At 43.5% G+C, this 21,690-nt stretch overlaps 1 protein-coding gene across 5 annotated transcripts in view; it reads left to right on the forward strand.

Annotated features, from left to right (window-relative positions):
• Window positions 1–21,690, forward strand: part of LOC118506701 (calcium/calmodulin-dependent protein kinase kinase 1) — a 77,630-nt gene that overhangs the window by 26,447 nt on the left and 29,493 nt on the right. The window contains exon 3 of one of the 5 annotated variants that reach the window (XM_036044189.1): window positions 11,103–11,196. The exons of the other annotated variants lie outside the window; for them this stretch is intronic. The gene's annotated coding sequence lies outside the window, so the exon portion shown is untranslated. The remainder of the gene's footprint in view (window positions 1–11,102; window positions 11,197–21,690) is intronic. 5 annotated transcript variants of the gene reach the window in all.

Consider the following 21,690-nt stretch of genomic DNA (forward strand, 5'->3'; position numbering starts at 1 on the left):
TTCTTCAGCCCGGAGACACCTGGCCAAGAGGATGCTTCACACTTTTACTGATGATAAATCCTGGCGCTACGTCTTCTTGCGCTCGGGTCCGTCACATGGGGACGGAAAATGGGGTGGTGAGAAAGAGACACGTTGCAGCACTGTTTGTGTGTGTGTGTAAGGTGTCGGTTATGAAGTGAAGTGATAACACATTGAAGATAAGCCCCCTTTTTCTCCCTCCGTCCAAGAGGATTAAGTGTGCGATGTGCAGTGGCGATGAATGATGTTGAGATAGGAGTACATTTCTGTTTTTTTTCTTTCGGCTGTTGATGCTGCTGCTGCCGTACGAGTGTGGAAAAAGGATTAGAAATTGGAACAAAATAAGCTCAAAACCTTTTATATTTGTTTGTTAGGTCTGTATGGCTGGTTTTTTTGCGCAGTTTAGCATGCAATACTAATGCTACTGCTCCTCTACTGCTGCTGCTGCTGATGATGATGATGGGATAATCTCCAGGATCATCAAATGCTTTGCCGGTATCCAGGCAACGAAACAACCAATTTCTGCTCGAATTTCGCTCGAATTCGCTATGGTGGGTTTAAAAATTACTCTAGAAGAATTTATAATGAATTCCAGAACCATGATGGCACGGTAAGCTCTATAGTCTTACCCCAATATTTGCTGCAAAATAACTCGTGTTGTGCTTCGGTTCGGTACAAACATGCTGGTCGATGTGGTCGAGGACAAGTTGGCCGTGGTTACACTCTCGAATGCCATCGGCCAAAGTTTTCTCGATTGGGGGAATGTGCGGATGTGGCAAATGCAGGATTTTTAGACGAGAGACGCATTCGATAGTTTGAGTTCCAAGCAAAACTGCTTGCAGGTCAGGAAACAAAGTTCGATTGGCATTAGCTCTCACTCGCTCTCTCTATTTTTCATTTTCTTTTGTCTTAAAGAAAACAGCCCATTTTATGATTTAAAAATGTTTTTTTGCCTTCTGAAATATAAAAGCTATTTTCATCCCTAAGCGATTAGAACCAATTTTAATGCCACGGGATTTCCTTTACGAGCAGTGAAAATTCTCTCATCGGTACCCTTTTTTGTGGGCTAAACAAACAGCTTACTGGGCAAAAAAGGGTGAAGGAGTGTGCCTCGGGTAGGGCTTCATCAGGGCCCTACCACCTAATACGCTGCTGTGAGTTGTGTTTTTCTTCGTCCCAGCGTTGCCAGTGCGTACAATTAAGCTTGGCACAGTGAATAATTCGCCTTTCATCTTACTTGCTGCGCTCGGCCGAGTGGGCGAATGTTCCTGACTGAGCTGTGGGTGGTCTTTTTCTCGGTCTCTCTCTCTCTCTCGCTCGCTAGTAGGTGGTTCTGGCACGTGTTTCATCTACACTGTAAATCTAGCACACGAAAGCCTTAGCAGCAGCAGCTTGGGTGGTGCGGGAAAGAAAGCTCTAACCCATTACGGTAAACCGGCCTCGTGTGGGAAGTCAGTCGGTCGGGCAAGATCCGGCCACTGCTGCATCTTTAATTATGCATTTCCGAAGAATGGCAAGGCAAATATGTTTAACCGTGCTGCAGCAACAAAAGCGCTGGAACAAGTACGGAAACATAAATTATGTACACGGCACCAAACATGATCCTTTACACACACTCGGGGCTAGAATGTACGCGCTACACCACATTGACGCACTAGAGTACCCGCCAATGCTGCATAGAACCACACCGGAATCAACGCGATATTGGTTCACTGCAAGTGGTGTAATAAGAGCCACATTTCGCCTACAGAAGAGTAGCACGACGTGGGATTTGTTTAAGTGTAGCAACATTGTCTAACAACAGTTTAAGTGTCGTCCGTAACAGTGATCTTCTCGTCCGAAGCAATAATAAATGCATAAAAATCTGTTCTAATGGAAAGTCGGTGTCGTTCCGGGTATGCATTTAAATATTTTGAGCCACCATTCGCGAAGTCGTATTAATGGAGTATCACTGAGCCAAGCACTTAACGCGCCAAAGATTCCGATTCCACGGTGGAGTGTTGAACCGTCGTGCGATTCTTCCCGGGCGGGACTGGTTAATCCGGTTTGAGCTAAGCGACGTTGACTTGACCATCGAACCGCCGATCGCGTGTTGTCGTCGCACCCGGTGCAAAACGTCGATGCATCGACACATCACGATCGGGAGGCCGGTTCGATCGTCCAAAGCAAGGCGTTCCCCGGTGGATGCCTTCCCGCGCAGTGCACGAAATCTGTCACACACTGCCACCAGGCCGGCGAACGGATGCAATGTGCAGTTAGGGCTCCTCCTGCGTGCGACGAGCAGCAGCAAGATGCGCTTAATCTTAATTGAAATCTAAAGCAGTGCACTTTTGTTGTCACGCACGGTTGATAGAAGTTTCTGGTGGCGTGGCCTCACGGCGATGGTTACTATCATCCTGCTCGGCTTAAAACATGCTCCCGTCAGATATGCTGCTGACGGTAGCAAAACAAACCTGTGATAATGAGTGCATGTATGCATTAGTGGGTAATGTTTTTTAAATGGATTGTTAGTTTTGAAGAATGCTTAGAGACTTTTGAACAATGTAAGGAGTTAAGTTGAAGAAGTGATGTACGCGAATGATCGATAATGGTGCTTTGAATGTTGATGTGTAACAAAAGTCATTTGGCTTAATATTTGATCTATTCCACTATGAATCAATTCAAGCCTAAGAGGCATTTTCTGTTAACGGCCTGAAAATAACTTCACAAACTGTGTCCTCAAGTACCATTTTCATGATATGGATAGCCGGTCGGAACCTAATGAGTTTCATACCCTACAGAGTGATATTATCAGCCTACAGCTAATAGAGCTTGTCATTGTGGAAGCTCCTCTATTTTCTATTCGAAAATACTTTGCCAAAAATCTTATAGAGAATTTTCCTCTCCAATTGAGCTATCAATTTAAGAAGCAAGATTCGGACTGAGTTCATGTCTTAGAGGTTTAAGGTAGTAAACTGTACATCATCCCTGCATTAATCAGTTTATATGCATTTTTCCCTGCAGAAGTCATTTCAAAGCCACAGCATGGCATGTTCAATATTACGAACTCGATCCTTTGTTCAGCTCCTGCTACATCAGTGAAGCTTTAAGCATAGATTTCTCTTCCATCGGCTGATGTCAGAATCTTGATTGATTTGTGGAAGATTACACCAAAAGCTCGCACCTTTTGAAATCTGGATGAAGCGTAAGGATAGAGATAGATAGGCAAGCCCATCTCCTTGACTCAGAACACTTGGTGGCTCATTCAAACAAGCCTGCCAAGCTTGCCAATGTTATGAGAAAGCATTTAAACCCTATAAACAGCCAAGCTCTGTAAAATAATTAAAAATCACACTATTATATCAGAGGAAAAGGTAATGCATCTTCGTCCGTAGTTTTCCTCCCGCCATTTGCCTTAAAATATTTATTCAGCTATTTAAATTGCGATGTATTTTCCAAACAAAGCTATACTTCACGAACCATTCACGAACATAATTTTGAAGTAATATTTTAAACATTAACAAAGTTATCTGAATCAAACGCTCATCAATCAACGTGAGCATGAGATCGATTTACATGCGCCAACATACGTCGATCTCCTTGTATGCAGCAACGGTTCCTCTTCATCCGCACGGTGAAACTTCAAAAAAAGGCTTTATTAAAAGGTTGGTAAATCAATTACACATTTATCCTGCACACACCTCCGGTCTCGTGGATGGCGGCAAGCGACGACGGTGTGAACTTGATTTGATATCGCGTGATTGGGTGATTACACGGAGCGTGAACCGCTTCGCCGCCACGGATGCTCCCAGTGTTCCTGTGCGAACGCCAGGGAGATCGATTTCACCTGGGTCGCGAGCGCCGGTACGAGAAAAAAAAAAACACCGCAAAGGGCATACTTTCGTGGCTCTCGATCACGGCACGATTTGCTTACGGTGAAGTGCAGTGCATAGAGTGTTATTAAGTTGTTGCAAAAGGTAAATGGATCATTTATGCATCGCTTTTGGGCCGTCGGGTCGTAAGAAAGGTGGCTGCGAAACAAAACCCGACGGCCACCGGTAATGGGGGTTCGGGAATCGAGCTTAATTGATTGTTCCCATAACGGAATGGTTTGTGTGGAAGAAGTATTATTGTCCTGAAAATGTTTATCACCATCCCAGAAAAAACAAAACAAAACAAACCCCAACGACCGAATCCTTCTGTTCTTCAACGTCGGCCAATAGTCGTCCACCACCATATTTTCCATACAGTCGCGAATAATCGTGAATTATCGTGCGCTCGACAGTTTAAATTTATGAACGACCGAGGCTGGTAGCCAGCTTTTTGCAGCACTGTTCTGGAGCAAAAGCGATCGCTATCGCACTTGCAGACGCTATTCCCGGAGCACAGGCGCTATTTTTGGGACGAATAATAAATTTCCATAAATTTTCACGATTTATCGCCCGACGGTTATACGACGGTTTCCCTTTCACCGGCCGCACCGAACTGTAGTGATGCGAAACTTTTCAGGCCATTCCATACCCCGCCCCATGCGCGTCCACCAGTTTTCCTCGGGCCGGCCCCCAAAGACGTACGTTTCACTCTGGTCGCGTAATGTGTAATGTTCGGTTTCGGTAGATTTTTGATGAGTTGGATTTAATTAAATTCAACCTGTGATTTGTGTCGCGCTTTCGCTCACACACACACACACACACACAAACACACACACACACATACACACACACTCTAGGGGCCATATGGATCGATATGGGCTTTGGTAGGGTGGTGAAAAACGCAGGGAAAGGCCACATTTTCACACCGAGCACACGCGACGCCGCGATACGAGCTTTGGGTGACGAATGTTTTGGCGGATGAGGGTCGCCTTATTTTTTTTTGGAGGGGGACTGTAGCGAGACGGTTAATTGTTGGCGGAAAACAGTATGTCGCCGACAGTACGACTGCAGTTCGCCGGGAATGTGCGGAGTGTTCAATTAATCTTTCGCCCGGAGTTCGATTACCGGGGCCGGTTCGGTTCGTCGTCGCACCGAACAACCGTGGCTCGTATAATTTATTAATGCTTTCCGTTTATTTGCTCTCATTAGCGCGAGAGGTTTTATGGGGATTCTGTCCCCCTACCATCATCGGCATGAGATAAGCGTTTGTTTACGTTTAGATGTTTTGTTTACGCTTAGACGTCACACCATACTTGACGAAAGCTAGTTTCGTCAAGTTTTTGATAAACGAAATATTTCAAGGATACAGTGAGTAAGGATGAGTGTCGCTCGCGTGGGGGGCACTCAGAAAGTTTATAAATAGGGCAGAAAACACAATTATAACTCTCTTCGAATTTGGAATCTGAACACGACGCTTGGTAAATATTGCAACCCACATCGATCCGAAACTCCGCGAACTCTTCAGCGTTCATGTGTGTGTGTGTTTGGTAAGGATTAATAACCCAAATGGGCCCCACCACCAATCGATCGGTTTGGTCGGGTTAATATTAAATTTCATTTTTACCTTTACCATTACTTTATTTGCCGATCGCGGCTACTGCGGGATGAGCGTTTGCCTTCTTTCGTTTAATGCAAGCGGCATTTTACGCGAGTGGAGCACTCTGGCGCTGTAGTTAAAACAATATTTGGGAGGGTTAAACGGCACGGCTTAAGTGTTTCCTTATTAAGATATGCAACAAAAAAAAAACTGTTAACGACTTTAGGAAGATAACCAAAAGAGGAAATTGGCGTCTTGTGCTCTTTGTTGCTTCGTGTACATTAGCACTGCAGATGTATTAATTTTAACGACACAGTAAATGACGAAGGGGGGGGGGGGATTTTTAATGGCTTATGAAGCGGGAGATGATCAAGCGAGATTAGCAAATGAATATTGGTGCATAAAATAAGTTTGCAGAGAGAATAAACAGACGAATTTCTCCTTTCACTGCAGTGCGGGCATGCGAGCCCGACGCGGCTTATATGGGCAGAGGATTGTTTATTATTTAAAATTTGCCATCCACACGTATTACGAGCGTTAGCAACTTTATACTCAACATTCACGAATATAAACCCGCACACACACTCGGAGCATTCCGGCCCATTCCCGTAAAAGGCATTAATTAAAATGGTGATCCATCTCCGATATCCAAACCCGGAAAGGCCAGGTGGGATTCAGCGAAGCACCACCGGCCACAATGGACACCGCGCTACATGTAAGTCTCCAACGTGCTACATATTCATGGGCTCGTTCCATCACCAACCAATCAACCCCACACAAAAGGGGTCCTTTTGCTTCGCCCGGCACAGCGAAAGGGATGCTGGAAGAGAAGCGAGCAAAAATAACCCGCCTGTACAACAACCGCTCGAAGCAGTCACGATCCGTGTTTGGGGTTTGCCGGTCGTTTCGTTCGCGCACGGCACGAACACGGCTAACAACGGAGATAAACAAATCTATCATCACTTTACGATGCAGTATTCCTTATACGATCTTTGGGGCCAATTTTTGTAGGCCTCTGTGTGCACCGTTGCCACCGTAACTAATGGAACGATCACGACGCAGTACCCCGCAAAGGAAGCCGATCCGAATTGTGACTTTGTTTCGAGCATCATTAAAAACACTTCAAGCAGCAGCAGCAAGTTCTTCGGCGATTCCTCATGTTCCTCGCATTGTTTCATAATTAGTCGGGTAATTTGGGCGCGAACAGTTAAAAGCGGCAGTCGAAGGAATGTGGTCCATTTTTTGCTTCTGCTCCACACTCCCACCGAAGCCCACTATCACAGTCGTCTGGTCGGGATATCGTTGGTTATCGTTTCTTCCGATGCCGACACGTATCAACACTGGCCGGAACGGGGAACAGGAGCAACACAGTGCAGACCCCAGACGGATGGATCAATCTCTTCGCGTCCCGCCAGCCGAAGGTTCGTGAGAGGAATTCTAAATGAAATCACGTTCGGTTGGTCCCGGCCAGTGTCTGCTGGTGAGTGCTGTCCTGGTGTGCTGGCGCTTTGTAGGCGCTTTAGTCTTAATTGCAATTTAATTGCTTGTTTCTTGCCGTGTTTTTGATTTGTGATATTTGTGCGTTTGACAGAGGCTTTTGGTGGATGGCGGATGATTTGTTGCTGAGATGGTTTTGCTTCATAAATAAATCTTTTAGTATAGTTTCACAATTAAATAAGTTAGCGAAAAACCCTACTCCTAAGAAGCGTTGCTCTAAGCGATAGCTTTCGGGTACCCCCGAGGCCAGCGCTAACTTCAAATCGACACCTTCGCGATAGGATCACCCGGGTGCTCCGGCACCCTCACGACATGTTAATCATCCCGAAAGGGGGTGCTGCATAAATCAAATAAAACTCGCACTCCATTAAACTTTCACGCATTTCATAATTATCACGCACAGGGCGAGCACGCGTCTGTAATTGATTTTTAATGCCCATGTATTACGGATAACAGCTGCTGGTGCTGACCCGGATAAGAGCTGAACGCCGGACAACCGCCACCGGCAGAAACGCGATCCTTGCCGCCGGAGGACCACGGGCATTTTTGCTTCTTCTGCTTCTGCCGTACCGCTTCTTGGTGGGTTTTCTTCCAGCCAGGCTTGACTGGGCAGCGAGTGAGCGTTAACCTTCAAGCAAGCAGATCCGAATGGGTGCTTTGGGAAGCATTATCGCCTTGGACGGACGTCGGGCTGAAGTTGTTTTGAGAGGATTTGTCTTCGGATCGTCGGACACTTTTGTACATGTGCCCTCGCCAAACCGAGACCCGGGAAAGTAAGCGTCGGTGCCGAGATTAACCCGAGGCTCAGTGACAGTACAGATGACAGCTTGACGTTAACGTGTAGATCTGTTTTGCTTCGGGTTGGGTTTGAAACAGGTGTCAATTGATTTTGTATGAAAAAGAATCGATACAGGCGCCAATTCTTTTTTCGAGCTAATTGAAAAGCTCTCACAAGTACCAATGAGGCTATTAGCCGAGAAAACCAACCAACCCTCATAGTTCGCTATAAATGTCAACTTTCAACGATTACCTGTGAATTTGTCCGTTCCGGTAGTGGCTGAAATTTGATAATATATTTCCCAGCATTGCTTCCACATCACCTCAGTTTGGCAAATACTTTGCACGAGATAAGTGAGCTTTCGACATTCTGGCCGGTACATTAATTAGCCTGACAGTCTGTTAGGCATTTCTGTTTCCCCCTGTAGTAATGCAAAGAGACAAAGTAAAAAACAAAAACAAGGAGCCACGTAACTGCATTCAATCGATGGAACCGTTCAAGGTCGATCGCGATGGAGAATGCGGATCCATTTAAAATGAAACGGATTTTTCCGTCCCCAGCGGTAGGTTGATTGATAAAATTACACCTATGGACGCGTGATTCCACCGATTCGGTTGATTGAAATGGCCACACACAAACACACATACATCGTTGGCTGGTAATTATTCGTTTGGCCATACTCAGGTACGTTTTATGACCGCTCGCGGTAACGAAGGGGGGATCGAAAGATGCACCGGGGTGGCACATGAATGTAGTTTGCCAATCACATGCAATTACACCGGCGCATTGCTGCACGTGGTCGACTTGTATAGGGCAAAGAGCGCAATTCCCTTCGGTCGTAATAGCGTTCAAGCAAACCGTCCATATGGGCCGTTACCGTACATTCCACCAAAGCAGCAGCATGCACTTAATTTGAATCACGCCAGCAAACCGTTTGTTCAAAATTTGTAAAATGTGTTAGGTTTGATTAGTGGCACATCGGTTGGACACGTTAACCGATGCCACCCATCACGCAGACACATATTGAAGCAACCGATTTGAAGCGTCGAACGGAAATTAACACTCGATCAATCAGTAACACCAACCAAACGGGCGTTATTGTGTTACCGTTGCCACCCGTACATTGTACTCATTGTACTAGAACGAGCGAGCTTGTGTAGATAATTCCTGGAATTAATTTATATTATTAATTTGCCCCCCATAGCATCGGTCCAGAATGTTTTGCTGTGAATTGAATATTGTAACTCAGTTTTAGAAGCTCAAGGCGAAGAACGTTCGAGATGAAATCCAATCAGTAGAATAGCAGATCATTTTTCGCGTCGGTATCTAATGTTAAATCTGCTGATTGTCTTATAAAAATTTGAAAAACTACCCCCTAATCATGCACATAAATCTCGCGAGGTGCCATTTGCGAGTCAACGTTTATGATTACGTTTTCACCCAATGGCGGGGCGTGATAAGTCCATTAATAAAATGTGCGCGCCCCTGTCTGCCAAACTGCAGCTTCTCTTTACGATAATGAGTTCCATCTATCCAGTGCGACTGGATTTTTCCACTCCGGTGGGGATTCGCAGGTCTGTCATTTCGGTGCCCATTAATAAGCAAAAAGGCGAGCAAAGAGCAACTTGGAGCAACAAGGAAATGGAAATATTTCCTCATCATCATCCGAAGACATCCTTCCGTGTGCGAGCATGCTACCCCATTCGGAGCTCAATCGAGTTGCCCGCACGGAGTTTATTGTGGAAAGCAAAGCAGAATGTTTATAATAAATTCCACCTCTTTTTTGCATTGACTGACGGGACCGTCGCCGTCGAACTGACCATTCGACGTCAATGTTGCTCCGGATCACGAGAGTGTGCAGTTAAAATGTGATTAATTCACAATCATACTCGGTGGGCCTTTATGCCCCGGTCCGGGGCAAAAGGGGAAGAGAGGGGGGGGGGGGGGGGGGGGCAGCACGCTAACGAGCGCTCCCGATTCCCAAACAGGCAAAAAACTTAATGATGGGAAATGTTGTCATCTTCATCCCGGTCGCATTAAGGGTTCGCCTGGACTTGTCGTGTGTGTGTTTGAGTTTTTTTGCCTTGTTTTGCTATTCAACATCCACATTACAATGTTTCAGTGTAGCAAGAATGAATCACCACTTTCTTACTGCCGTGCGCGTGGATGCGCATGTAAGAGGGCTGACGTGGGCGCGAGTAATATATAGCATGCTCATGTGTCAAATTACGTTGCAGGTAGCTTTCAGGTTACGAGAGGCTGAAGATGCCTTCCTTGTGGCAATTTACGCAACGCTCGTAAGATTAATATGGTAATTAACCTGACAAAATTTCGAATATTAAGTAGCGCGATGATCCGTGCCACTTTTTAATGCTAAAACAACGGTTTACGGTATGCTTTCGGGAAGCGACCCCACGCTAGGCAGGTTTGTTATGCTATTAAAAACATGTTTTACGTTTGAAAGCGTTTTGTAAGCCGTACGATAAAACACGCCTTAACGACGCTGCTCCATTGAAAGCAGCTTCCATGTGTGCATTAAAAATTAAAATTGCAGTTAAAGGGCTCACATACAGGCAGACTTTGGTTGTGAGTAAGGTTTTCCAAAAGGAAATCATTTGTTTCTAGCTCTTACCGCCGGCAATTCTACTTCCTGCTGCCAGTATCATCTCGGGCTCGGTTGAGTGCTTCTAGCTTTGGCCCACGAAACGGCCGGTAAATTCACTGCAAACCCCCGCCGTTTTACCGTTTGCTGTGCATTTTATTGCTGCACCACAAGCGAAGAAACTTCGAAATAAACGGCAGAACGGCAGCTTGCAGTTTGCTCGATCCATCCATCCATCCAATCGTTTGGCGTTCAACATCCGTCCCCAAGCTCGGTATCCGTTTCCGTATCCGCCAGAACGGGGGAGCTCTACGTATCCGCTTAAAATTATAACCCTGAATAGAAGCGAGGAATTATATGTTTCCTTACGTTTGCACCGAATTTGTATGCACAGTGTGAAACGGAGGCATCCGCCCGAGTGTCGTCTCGCTTTCGTTGTACGGTGCCGAGTGCGTTTGTGTGTGCCGAGCGTTGGCGAAAGTAAACGTAAATTTATGATTCATTTAACATTTGGGCACTGCTCAGCAGGAGGAACACCCGGGCACCATTACTGAGAATGTTGCTGTGCATCCGCATGTGCATCGTGCTTCCGTGCGATGGCTTCCGGTGCGCATAGTTTCAGTGTTTTTACCTGTTTCGTGTGTGCATTTTATTGTTTAACTTTTGTGTTTGTTTTTTTTTTGTGTAGGACGTGGTGTAATTATTTGATTAAAGTAGCGGGTTGAATTAATGTTTGACTTTCGTTTGCTTTATTTGCAGGTACGGACTTTATATGCGTACACAGTGGTGATTTATGGCTGAGAGTGTGTAAATATTTGGCTGGTGCAGAAAGATTAAGTTGTTGATGTTGAGGGTATGTAAAATTTTTAAATTATGGCAAATATGAAAACAACATTTGCCCGAACTGTTGTTCGAACTCGAAAAAGGAATAGATAGGATTATCCCGTTTGCATGATTTAACTTAATCATCCCGATGATTTAGTATCATCGAAGTGGTTCATCTGTACCCGAAGCATAAACAACACACAAATAAATCTCCTCGAAAATGATTACATCAATTATTTATGCAATGTGATTCGGTTAAGATAATTTAAATATGCAAATGCAAATTATAAAAGCGATGGAGACGCCTGGTGGATTGTAGAAATCATTTCAAAAACCTCCACCGAAGCATGAAGGAATCATTCCCCGATCTGGCGTGTAAATTGTTAATTATAATATTGAGTGAAAATAAATGCCTTGTAACAGAAATATAGGCTTTAAAATTTGCAACTGATTAACGATACGAAAGCTTTTCCTATTTAATACGTTGTTTATTATGAATTTGAGCATGTATTTTACATTTGTTACAGTTTCGCTGAGCTTACATTTTTATTTTTTCCCTTTCCTTCATTATTTGTAATTATACTCGATGCGCATCAAAATCAGCAATTACATACAATAACCTATTGTAACGCATGGTATGTTATGCGCCCAGTAGTTACAATGCAATTTATTGACAAAAAAGCATCCATTTGTCACGGCAAACCGAATCAATTGACGGTTTGTGAGAGTTAAATTGGCATGTTTTATTGTTGCGTGAGTTTGTGTTTGTAGCTACGATTTGCTTTGATTGCGAGATACTTTTCCAATCGGTATCGGTTACCGCTCTGTAAACCTGTTCAGTACGAGTATTATCCTAAACGGTTAGAAGAAAGCAGATCCATCGAGCAATCCGTTTTTCCTACCATAGCGTACGTTTTGACACTGAGCAAAACCATGGCAACCATGGTACACGTCAATGCGGTCGCAGTTTGTATTGCAGCATTGTAAAAATAAAATTTCATTTTTGCTCCAAACGCGAACTAACGCTTAAACCGCGCCGGTCATTTTTAAGCACAACGAACCCGTTGTTCGTGCTTTTATAGTGAGCATAAGTTTTTTCTTGTGAGCGAACATGTTAAATTTGATACGCGCTTTGCTGGTGAAGCTAAGTGGATATACCGAAACATTAGCGCGCGTAAATACGCTTTTCTCACGCTATGGCAAACGTTGGTAGAAGGCACTGGCGGAAGATAAATTTAAAGCTACGCCAGGGAGCTGGACCTACGCGCCGGAATTATCGCTTTATCAGCCCTACTATCGGAAAGCCCACCTTTTCCCCAATTTGAGGGAAACTTGTGTTTTGTATAGCATAAGTCAGAGAAATTTATTACGAGCCCATAATTCATCATCATAAGCATCACTTGAAGTCACTTGCTGAGACATCGGTAGAAAGCTTGCGCCACTTTGCCGCCACAAGTTATTGTCATTGGAAGGTCGCCGTTTGTTTTGTTCTTTACAAAACACGGCTGTTCGGAATTAGTGAAAACAGCCGCACGAAAAGCGAGGACATTGTAGGCAAAGTCAAGCCTGTGAATGATAAAACGCACTCAAATACAAACAAATTCATTTGGCCCAAAAGCAGCCATTGCGTGTTGGCTAGTGGCTAGCAGAAGAATTATTGCTGATTGATGTGCCCAAAAAGCCTGAAAAAAAAACTCATAACCTCAAAATGAAAACTACAAAACGCGACCTTTTTTTTTGCAAGTGTGGAAAGCTGTGACGTTTTGACTATAAAGTACTAAAGCACTACATGAACAAAATGGCCACCCGCGTTTCGCAATCCACTACCGTTACGAGGGTCACATTCAAGGTGACAGAGAGCCGCGTGAAACACCGGGAAAAAAAAACGGATGGAAAACAAAATCATGCTGTGAAAATCGGGCCACCCGATCGCCCAAGGGTGGCAAACTGAAAGGAAAGCTAGCGAAACCCACCAACAAGTAGCAGCAGTCCCTTGCTTGACCCTGCGGGCGCTCTTTGTACCGATCGCTGGTGACAGGAAGCGACAAGTAATACAAATCGTCCGATGACCGTAGGCGGTAATGAACTTTGGGTGTAAGGTACGGTAAGCAGTAATAAGTAATTTACTATTTACATCCCACATTTTGAAGTGCCCGAGTAAAACACACCGAGTAGCTTAATCTGTTTTATATCGTTACGATGAATAAATTTCCTTTGAGAGAGAGGGAGAGAGAGATGTAAAGCAAAATGTTAAACAGTTATCACACGAAACACACACATACACACACACACAGTACACTCAACGTGACGTGATGAAATGTAGCAACAGCAACTTTTCAACTCGCTAGTCGCTTTTGAAAAATAAAAACTTTACCAACTGATAATACGGTCCGGGAAAATGAAGTCCCAGCCGGGCTGCAAGCACAGCACGCGCTCCAGCCGTCCTCGGCTGTGCCTTCAACCCCCTGAGGGAAATTGAAAACCAATAGACGAACACTCCGCGACCAGCGGAGAGAAATGTAAAAGGTCAGCCGAGTTTGGGAAGGCCTCAACCACAACGACGCCGACGATACACTAGGCCCGGGATGAAAGTTTTCCTTTCACAGCGCCCGCCCGTTCCCGGCCACTGTTTGATTATGGTGGAAGGTTTCAGCGAAAATTACACTGTCAGCTGGTGGCAACAGCAGCAGCAGCAGCGTGGCAAAGTGGTTCAGATTGGATTTGAAAGCGAAAATAAATGGAGCGCAACAAGCGATGATCGGACGGACGGACGGAAACAGCCAGCATCCGGTGTATGATGTCCTTTCCCACGAGCGCGCACGCTAGGAATGCTCACCGGATGTGGCCAATACTGTTTGTGGCCACGGTGGGCGAAGGAAACTCTCAATCTCATCTAAACAAAAATCGTTTGCAGCTGCTTGTGTTCGGAGGGGGAGCGATTATTCGTTCACCGGGTCGGTTGAGTGGTCGCTTGTGGTGACAAACGGCTCTGTGAAATGCAGAATGTCCCAGTTCGGTTGGATTTATTAGTGGTTTTTTGTTTTGGGGAAACCCGCACAATCGATTAGGTGATAAAGTATGGGTTTTGAAGTTCACAGTGCGGCAGCTATCGTTGGAGAGATGAAAACGTTATCGATGGTCTTCAAGAGGGCTGCTCTCCTTTAAGCTACTGTTTGCCCCAAAAATAGCAATCATACGTGTATCTGGATACATCTCGATCAGGAGAGGGGAGCGTGTGAGTGTTATATTCGAAAATGATTTTTGTTCCACTCGAATAAACCAGATACCAGGATGGATGATTAAATTTCGAACTCGCTATCATCACGGATCGATAAATGGCGTTCGCGCGAACGCACGCGAACACTGTACGGAAGCTCGGGCTAGTACCGAAAACACTTTCGACGATGATCAAAGGCCATACGCGCCAGTAGCGTAGAAAAAAAGCCAATAAAGATTCCGGATTTTGTTTTGTTCGGTGGGCAAAAAAAAAAATGCTCAAAAATTTGGCATTCCATAAAATAGCTTCAAATATTTTCGCGTGAGCCGTTTTGCATTTTGGCAGTGCGCTGATGTTACACTGATACTAGTTCATATAGCAACACCCTGTATTTAATCACTATTGAATCGTTTTCTATTGTTATACTTCTACTCATTTCTTTCTCCTAAATTATAGAAACCATTTTCTTAATCTGCACTCATCAAATTTCTTTCTGCAAGCTTTTTAAATGAGATGAAAAAGGTAGATAAATTTAACATTTTTAAACCGTCTGAACGGATTAATACAATATCGGAAATAAGGTGCAAGAAAATAAAAATGTCAATGAAAATGTTTAATTTCTAGAAATGTCCTGAAATATTATTACAGTGTTTGTAAACGTATAATTTAATCTAGTGAAAATAATCTGAACCAAGAACACAATAGAGAACATTATGAAGCATTTGAAGTTGTGTAATTTAAACATGCTAGCGCATCAGATCACATGTGAGAACTCATCACGTTATAACATATTTTAACTTCTTATAATTCTACTTACTTCCCTAGCAAAAAGAAATAAATCTTCAACCGAATGTGGTAAAAGATTGCTTCAGTCGGTCTATGTGAATTTAAAGAGTAATAGCCAGTTGTGATCAAAGAATGGCTATCATGGCTATTCCTTGATGGGTGGCTAATGGATAGCGATCAAAACAATTTTTTAATGAATTTTTATTACGGTTTCAAAATGGTTTCAGTATCATTCTGGCACCACGTTGAGGTCCTATAATTGATTAAAGATATTTAAGAATATATAGCATAGTAACAAACCCTCTTTCGGTACGATGCTTTCAGCTGTTCCGACTATTTCGTCTGAAATTTCTTATTTTTATGAGAACAATTATGAGTTTCTAGACTATTCGGGGTGGTGTTTGTATCAGTACTTAATAGAACATATCGATGGCGTCAATTTGTCTTAAAACAGCGCCACCAAAACCCAAATAACAGTCTAGGTGGGCTCAGGAGTTCCGCTTTATCATTTTAAGAAGAAACTAGCATGAAAATTTTGACCTTTTGAGCAAATTATAATACAAAAAAAAAAACATAAAAATTGCTAATGATATGTACTGCAATAGTGTTTTTCATAGAAAATATTAAGTGCGGTTTATAGAAATTGGAAGAATAATTTTCAAAATATAATGCTTAATTCACACTTAAATTTTCTATTCTTTCTATTAAACTACAAAGCACAAAATGTTACTTTTTTTTGGAGAAGCTCCAAAAATAAAGGTGCATCTGTAGAAAGTGCTTCCAGTGTATAATCGCATATCGATCGCTACGCTTAGCATAATGACTCAATTTCGAACGCATACAAGCGTGTGCTGTTTTGCATGCAGCAGTTGAAATTGCGCATTATTTCCCGTCCGATAAGTTATGCATTTTTGTTTATTTTCTAGCACCCTGTCAAAATTGTTATGCTTGGGGGACTCAAACAAAACCCAAATTCCACACAGCTGTATTATTGCAGCTGTTTGCATCGAAATACAGCGCACCGCACACAATCGCAATTTGCATATGCAGCAAACATTGTACCGCAACAATGGTGGCCAGTTAGCTACACGTTGTTGCTTCGGGGTGCAAGATAATGTGTTCAAATTACTTCATAATACTTCCTGGGCATGATCAGACAAATGTATTGCTGCTACCGCTCAACAGCAACAACATGCAACACGGTGCACACACGGCGAGTCCCTAAGGGGTGTAATTTGGCAGGCAAGGTACTGTGTGTGTGTGTGTGTGTGTGTGTGCGTACGACGAAAGGGAAAATTAGTTCTAACCTTTGCACCGCTTCGAGGCGAAAGGAGGACGAGATAACAAAAGGGCCCGTTCGGCTTAGAGGAACGCCCGCGATAAGTCCCGTACGTAAGAAGATTAATTTAAATGTTGCATGCATGCAACTGGCATTAGTGTAGTTACGGGTTTGCCGCTGTGCAAGGCAGTAAGGTGCAGTTTCGTACATGTATCGTATCTGTTTCGGTTTTGGCGGTAAGCACCGGTCCCTGGGTAAGTGAAACGATAAAGCTTAATTGGGTGTTGTCAGGCGGGACAGTGCGAACCTGCTCTAATTTACGGGCAAAACAAGACCCGGGAACACCTGGAACGGTTCCGAACAGCGTAGTACGAATGGTTGAATAATTGTACATTAGATTACATGTATTCGCAATCACGATCGAGCACATTTAAGCATGTTGCAGCTAGTGTAAACGAGCCCGGCTTACGAGATATTTGTTTGCATTTGCTCCAAAGCTTGTTAACACTTCGGTGCTGTACTTCGCCATTAAAGATAAAATCCTTTTTTCCAACTATTTTTTTTCACCCCATTTGTCCACCTAGTATCGCGTGATCGCACTTTGTACAAGATCTTTACCGAAGATAATTTATGAGCAATTGCCTTGTCAGGTATAAACAGATTATCCACTTAGCCGTACCCTTGTTTGAAGAATGCGTTCAGAAATTGCGCCACCATGGTTCCAAGAGTCCCACGAAACCGAGCAAAAATCCGTTCGCCTCACGATGGAAGCCAGCCCGACGCGACATCAAGCCGAACAAAAACCCAATGGCACGCAAAAAAAAACAGAAACCAAAATCCTCGAAATCCTACCCATTCATTTATCCCTTTCGGCGTTCGCTTGCACGATCGGAATGAAGTGTGCGCCAGCCAGCCCATCACGATGCCAGGGTAAACGATGGAGCTGTCCAATAAGATTAGAAGCGTAAGTAATATGCCCCGAAGCATAAGAATAAAGTTGTTCGACGTGCGGTGCCGGGCCGTGTTTTTCGAGACGCACCGAAGAACGCCATCCATCCGTTGCCCTGGCAGCTGGCAACTTCGTCGAAGGTTTTTTTTTGCATTCTGTTTTCCACTGGCCTCACCACCAAAGCTTTATGAGCTTCAAATATTCCCTTCCGGGCACGAACGAACCGGGCTGCTTGGTTTAGGTTTTTTTTTTTATTCGGGCACGTTTCTACCGTGCAGGAATTTCAGCCAACCTCCTGGAGGCGATAACCATTAGGCTAACGCTTAAAATGGAGCCATAATTTATTATTACTACTAGCTCTACGATACTTTCTGGATGCTACGAAACGGGATGCCAGCAAAAAAAAATGTCGCTGTGCATGAAACCGCTTAAGAGATGGTATGGTAAACTATAAACTTCAATCGATAATCGGAGCAGAAGTACTATCTAGCTAACCACCGAAAACACCGATGAGCTTGCACGAGATGCACGTGCGAAGCATAACTTCAGATAAAGCCTGTTTTTATGAAGAGTTCGGGAGATAAAGCGTACCGCAGGTATTTGGCAGGCATCTCTTGTCGTGTTATGCATCTTTCGGTAAAAAACATTGATGAGGATGAATGGAAGTTATGAATGAGTGGAGTAAATAATAATCTACCAAAAGACTTCCTAACTCTGGACACGTACCTCAGGCACGCGTTAGCGATACCACGGCCGTGCAATATTATGGGAAGGTTAAATAGGAATCAATAAATTTGTAGCACAAATCCACAACACTGATGATAGATCCGAGTATCGCATCCTATTTGAATCGTTTCAAAGATAACGTTAGAAGTGAAGTGAAATTTTAAGAATTAGAACCAGGCTCTGTTGAACTGGAATCTGTGAAGAAAGAACTGGAGTGGTGTTTGGCCAATTATTTACCTAAAAGATTTCACTTCAACTTTACCAAAAGTGTAGCTAAAGTGCAACAGGTAACAAAAATAAGAGAAATCCTCCTCTTCCTATTGGTAGAAAAAATACCTGTTTTGAGCGATTCAACCCAGGTTATCTAAAGGATAAGTGTTTCGACAAGAAATTTCGAAATTAGATTATTGAAATAATTTATCTTCTTCTGATTTGGCCTAACGACCTCTAAGGTCATGCCTGCCTTTTCTGGACTTTACTAGACTTAATGATACAACGTATTTGGATAGTCAGCTCTCATTACGTGGCGACAAATCCGGATGGGATTCGGACGCCGGTCCTGCCGTGTATAAAGGCTGACACCGTTGAGTCCTATATCACCAAATAGTTAATAATATTCCTTATAAACCAAATAATTTATCATATTTCCTTATTTTTGTACAAAATTTACAAGGTTTGGAAGTCTTTTAATTCATATTCATTTTCCGCGTCCATAATTTAATGTGTATTTTTATTTAAACAAGAGCCCCAAATCGATGTCAAATGATTTTTACTGGTTCATGATTTCCTTAAGCAGAATCCACAAAGTGTGTTTGATCATTTAATGATGTTAAATTACTTTTTCATTGAGTAGAAAAATAGCACAAAAATTGGTGCAAAATAAACTAGCCTGCATAACTAATTGTTATGCTATTCGCAGGCTGGCAATTGATTTTAGTTTAATATTTGTGAGATCAAAGTGAGTGATTGTTTGTCTTATAGCAGTAAACGTCTATCTGCAAATTAGTAGTACAATTTTTAGAGTAGTAGAGTGCTGATAGATTGCTGACACAGCACTTCAAACTGACTGCAGAAAATACTTTGTATAGAAAATTGTACAAATTTCAAATTAAGAGTCTTCACGTTTTGGTATTAAATTTTGTTTATTTAAAGCATTCATTTATTCTAATGTTTATTTTAAGTTCTCAAAAATTATCAGAAATTTTTAAAATAATATGTAAATTTTAAAACAGCAGTTTCGCCGCAATTGTCTTTCTCACGAAAACACTGTACACACTGGGACCGTAGCTGGTGCACCTAGCCCAAGCACTTTATACTCACCAATCACGCTATTCGTCGGTTCTCATTTTCTACTCTTTGCACCTGAAGTGTAATTGGAAAAATAATTAAATTTCATAAATCTGAACCAGGGCTTTTGGTTCGTTTTGTTTTTTTTTTAATTTGGTTTGTTCCAACTCTCACAACACACACCGGTGGAAACGCCAGCAACAGATATCTCATTACGGTACTACTTCGTGCTGGCTGTGGTGAAAAGTCTCATCGTCAACTGCACTTGCCCTTTGCCATCCTCGATCGATGGCACTGAGCTTTCAGTACACACCAGCCGAAGGGCTTGCTAGCGGCTAACCTTTGCTAAACAGTCCAACAGCAGCAGTGCCATCAATGATAAGTGATCTGTTGTGATTTGCCAGAACGACCATGAAGCTTGTGACGAGTGCTTGAGTGCGAGTTTCTCAAACACTCACGTCGGTTGGTTGTCGATTTCGATTGCTACGAATGACGCTAGGCTGTAGTGTGCATCCCGAAAGCCCAATGGCTCAAGTGCTGATGCTAGTGTCACATTCAGCGACCAACATTGTGCAGTGTTTATCCGCCGTGATTGCTGGAAGAACCGTTGTTTAATATTATCATTAATTACTTCCAGTTCCAGTAATTGTAATTGATAAAGGAACTTTAAACCGATTGCATCAGGCAAAGTACTCCGGCTGGCGTGTAATGGCCTTTTTAATTGCACTCCAAGGAAACTTCCTTTTAAAGCACACCCTTTCAAAACACTGCAGGTGTGTAAGTAAAACTCTTAAGCACACCAGCACGAAATTAAACTGCCGAGCGTATGTTCAGTTCGTTTAAATCCAATGCCAATTGCACCGAGTTTACTCACTTTGAATCAACATGGTTCTTGAAATTTTCCAACACCTCCGCCCCTGCTGTGGATGTGTTTGTAAAAAAGGGGCGTCCTAAAAGGGAGCGTCGAATGTAAAATTAGGTCGAGGCCAATTTCATTAACCGTGCCTGTGGAGGCTAGTGCTAGAGCGGGATGTAGCAGTAACCATGAACCAAGGTCCTCGTACCTAGCAAGTGAGCATTTCCGGTAACCGTTGTTCGTTAGTTTGCGTCTTCGTCCAGGCGGCAGGTACGTCTTGCGTGTTGCGCTTGCTTCCTCCCTATCGGGTCCATCAGTTGAAGCTGATTGTTGCAGGTAATTTAGCTTCTTTCACCTTTTTTCACCTTCGGTGGAGTACCGTTTCCGGAAATACCAAATAAGCAGTAAGAATGACAGGCGACTAGATTTACATTCGGCGCTGGGAGGATTGGTTTCTCTTGGAAATTGAGAGGTCAATCGGGCGTTAAATCGTAAGGCACGATTTTTAGAAGTGTTTGAGGATTTTTTTCCTGCTTATATGAAAGCATCTGTTATCCGGTCCGAAGTGTTGCCCGCTCAAAACCACAGCCCACAATGTGTCGGGCAGCCGAATGAGTGCCGCGCGTGGTAAGCGATACTTTGAGCGATTGTTTATCTGTTGACCACATTGTTGGCCGCCAGTGTTAGTTCCATTAATTCACACCACATGTGTCACCCATTAGTAGTAACATACACTCACCTAAGTGTTAAGTTAATTAGTGGTCGTGTTTTAAGTTTAGCATTCATATTTATTAGCACACCAATATTGTGTGTCAGTGTGAAACGCAATGTCATGAATTGTTGTTTGACTTTGAAAGCTTTTTACCGAAACATTGGACATTAAATCTCCCAATGTGCTGTGTTGTTTCATGTTTGAGCAGTAAAGCGTAATAATAGTAATCTTCTACAAAAAAGGGTAATTTCCAAACAAAAACAAAAAAACACTTTCTTGCTAGATTTTAATGTATTTCCCTTCACAAGCGTCACGTCACGATATGACACACAGGGTGGCCAGTTATTTAAGGCAAACCACCACCGGTTTCAGCTACGATATCGCGCGCGGTCTAAACATTCATCATGACTTTATGGTTCTCCCCCCGTTCCAATGATGATTGTTGTGTTCGCGTGTCACCCCACCAAATTGCATGCTCGATCCGCCGTCCCTCCGTGCGCACTTTTATTGTCTAGTGCGGTGTTCGGCGGTCTAATCTTGATCTTGATCTTGTCCACCGCCTAGAAATGCCAGCGGAAACATGGTCAAGCTGATAGGAGGGGGGTAGTGTAATTTCACGTGACCTACGACAACGCTCACGAGACGCTGGTTGGCCGGCCGGTTGGCTTGCTGTACGATGATAGCAGTAGCGATGTTGATATTCCCTCCGT

Source organism: Anopheles stephensi, chromosome 2, assembly GCF_013141755.1.
Source record: "Anopheles stephensi strain Indian chromosome 2, UCI_ANSTEP_V1.0, whole genome shotgun sequence".
NCBI classification, from domain to species: Eukaryota; Metazoa; Arthropoda; class Insecta; order Diptera; family Culicidae; genus Anopheles; species Anopheles stephensi.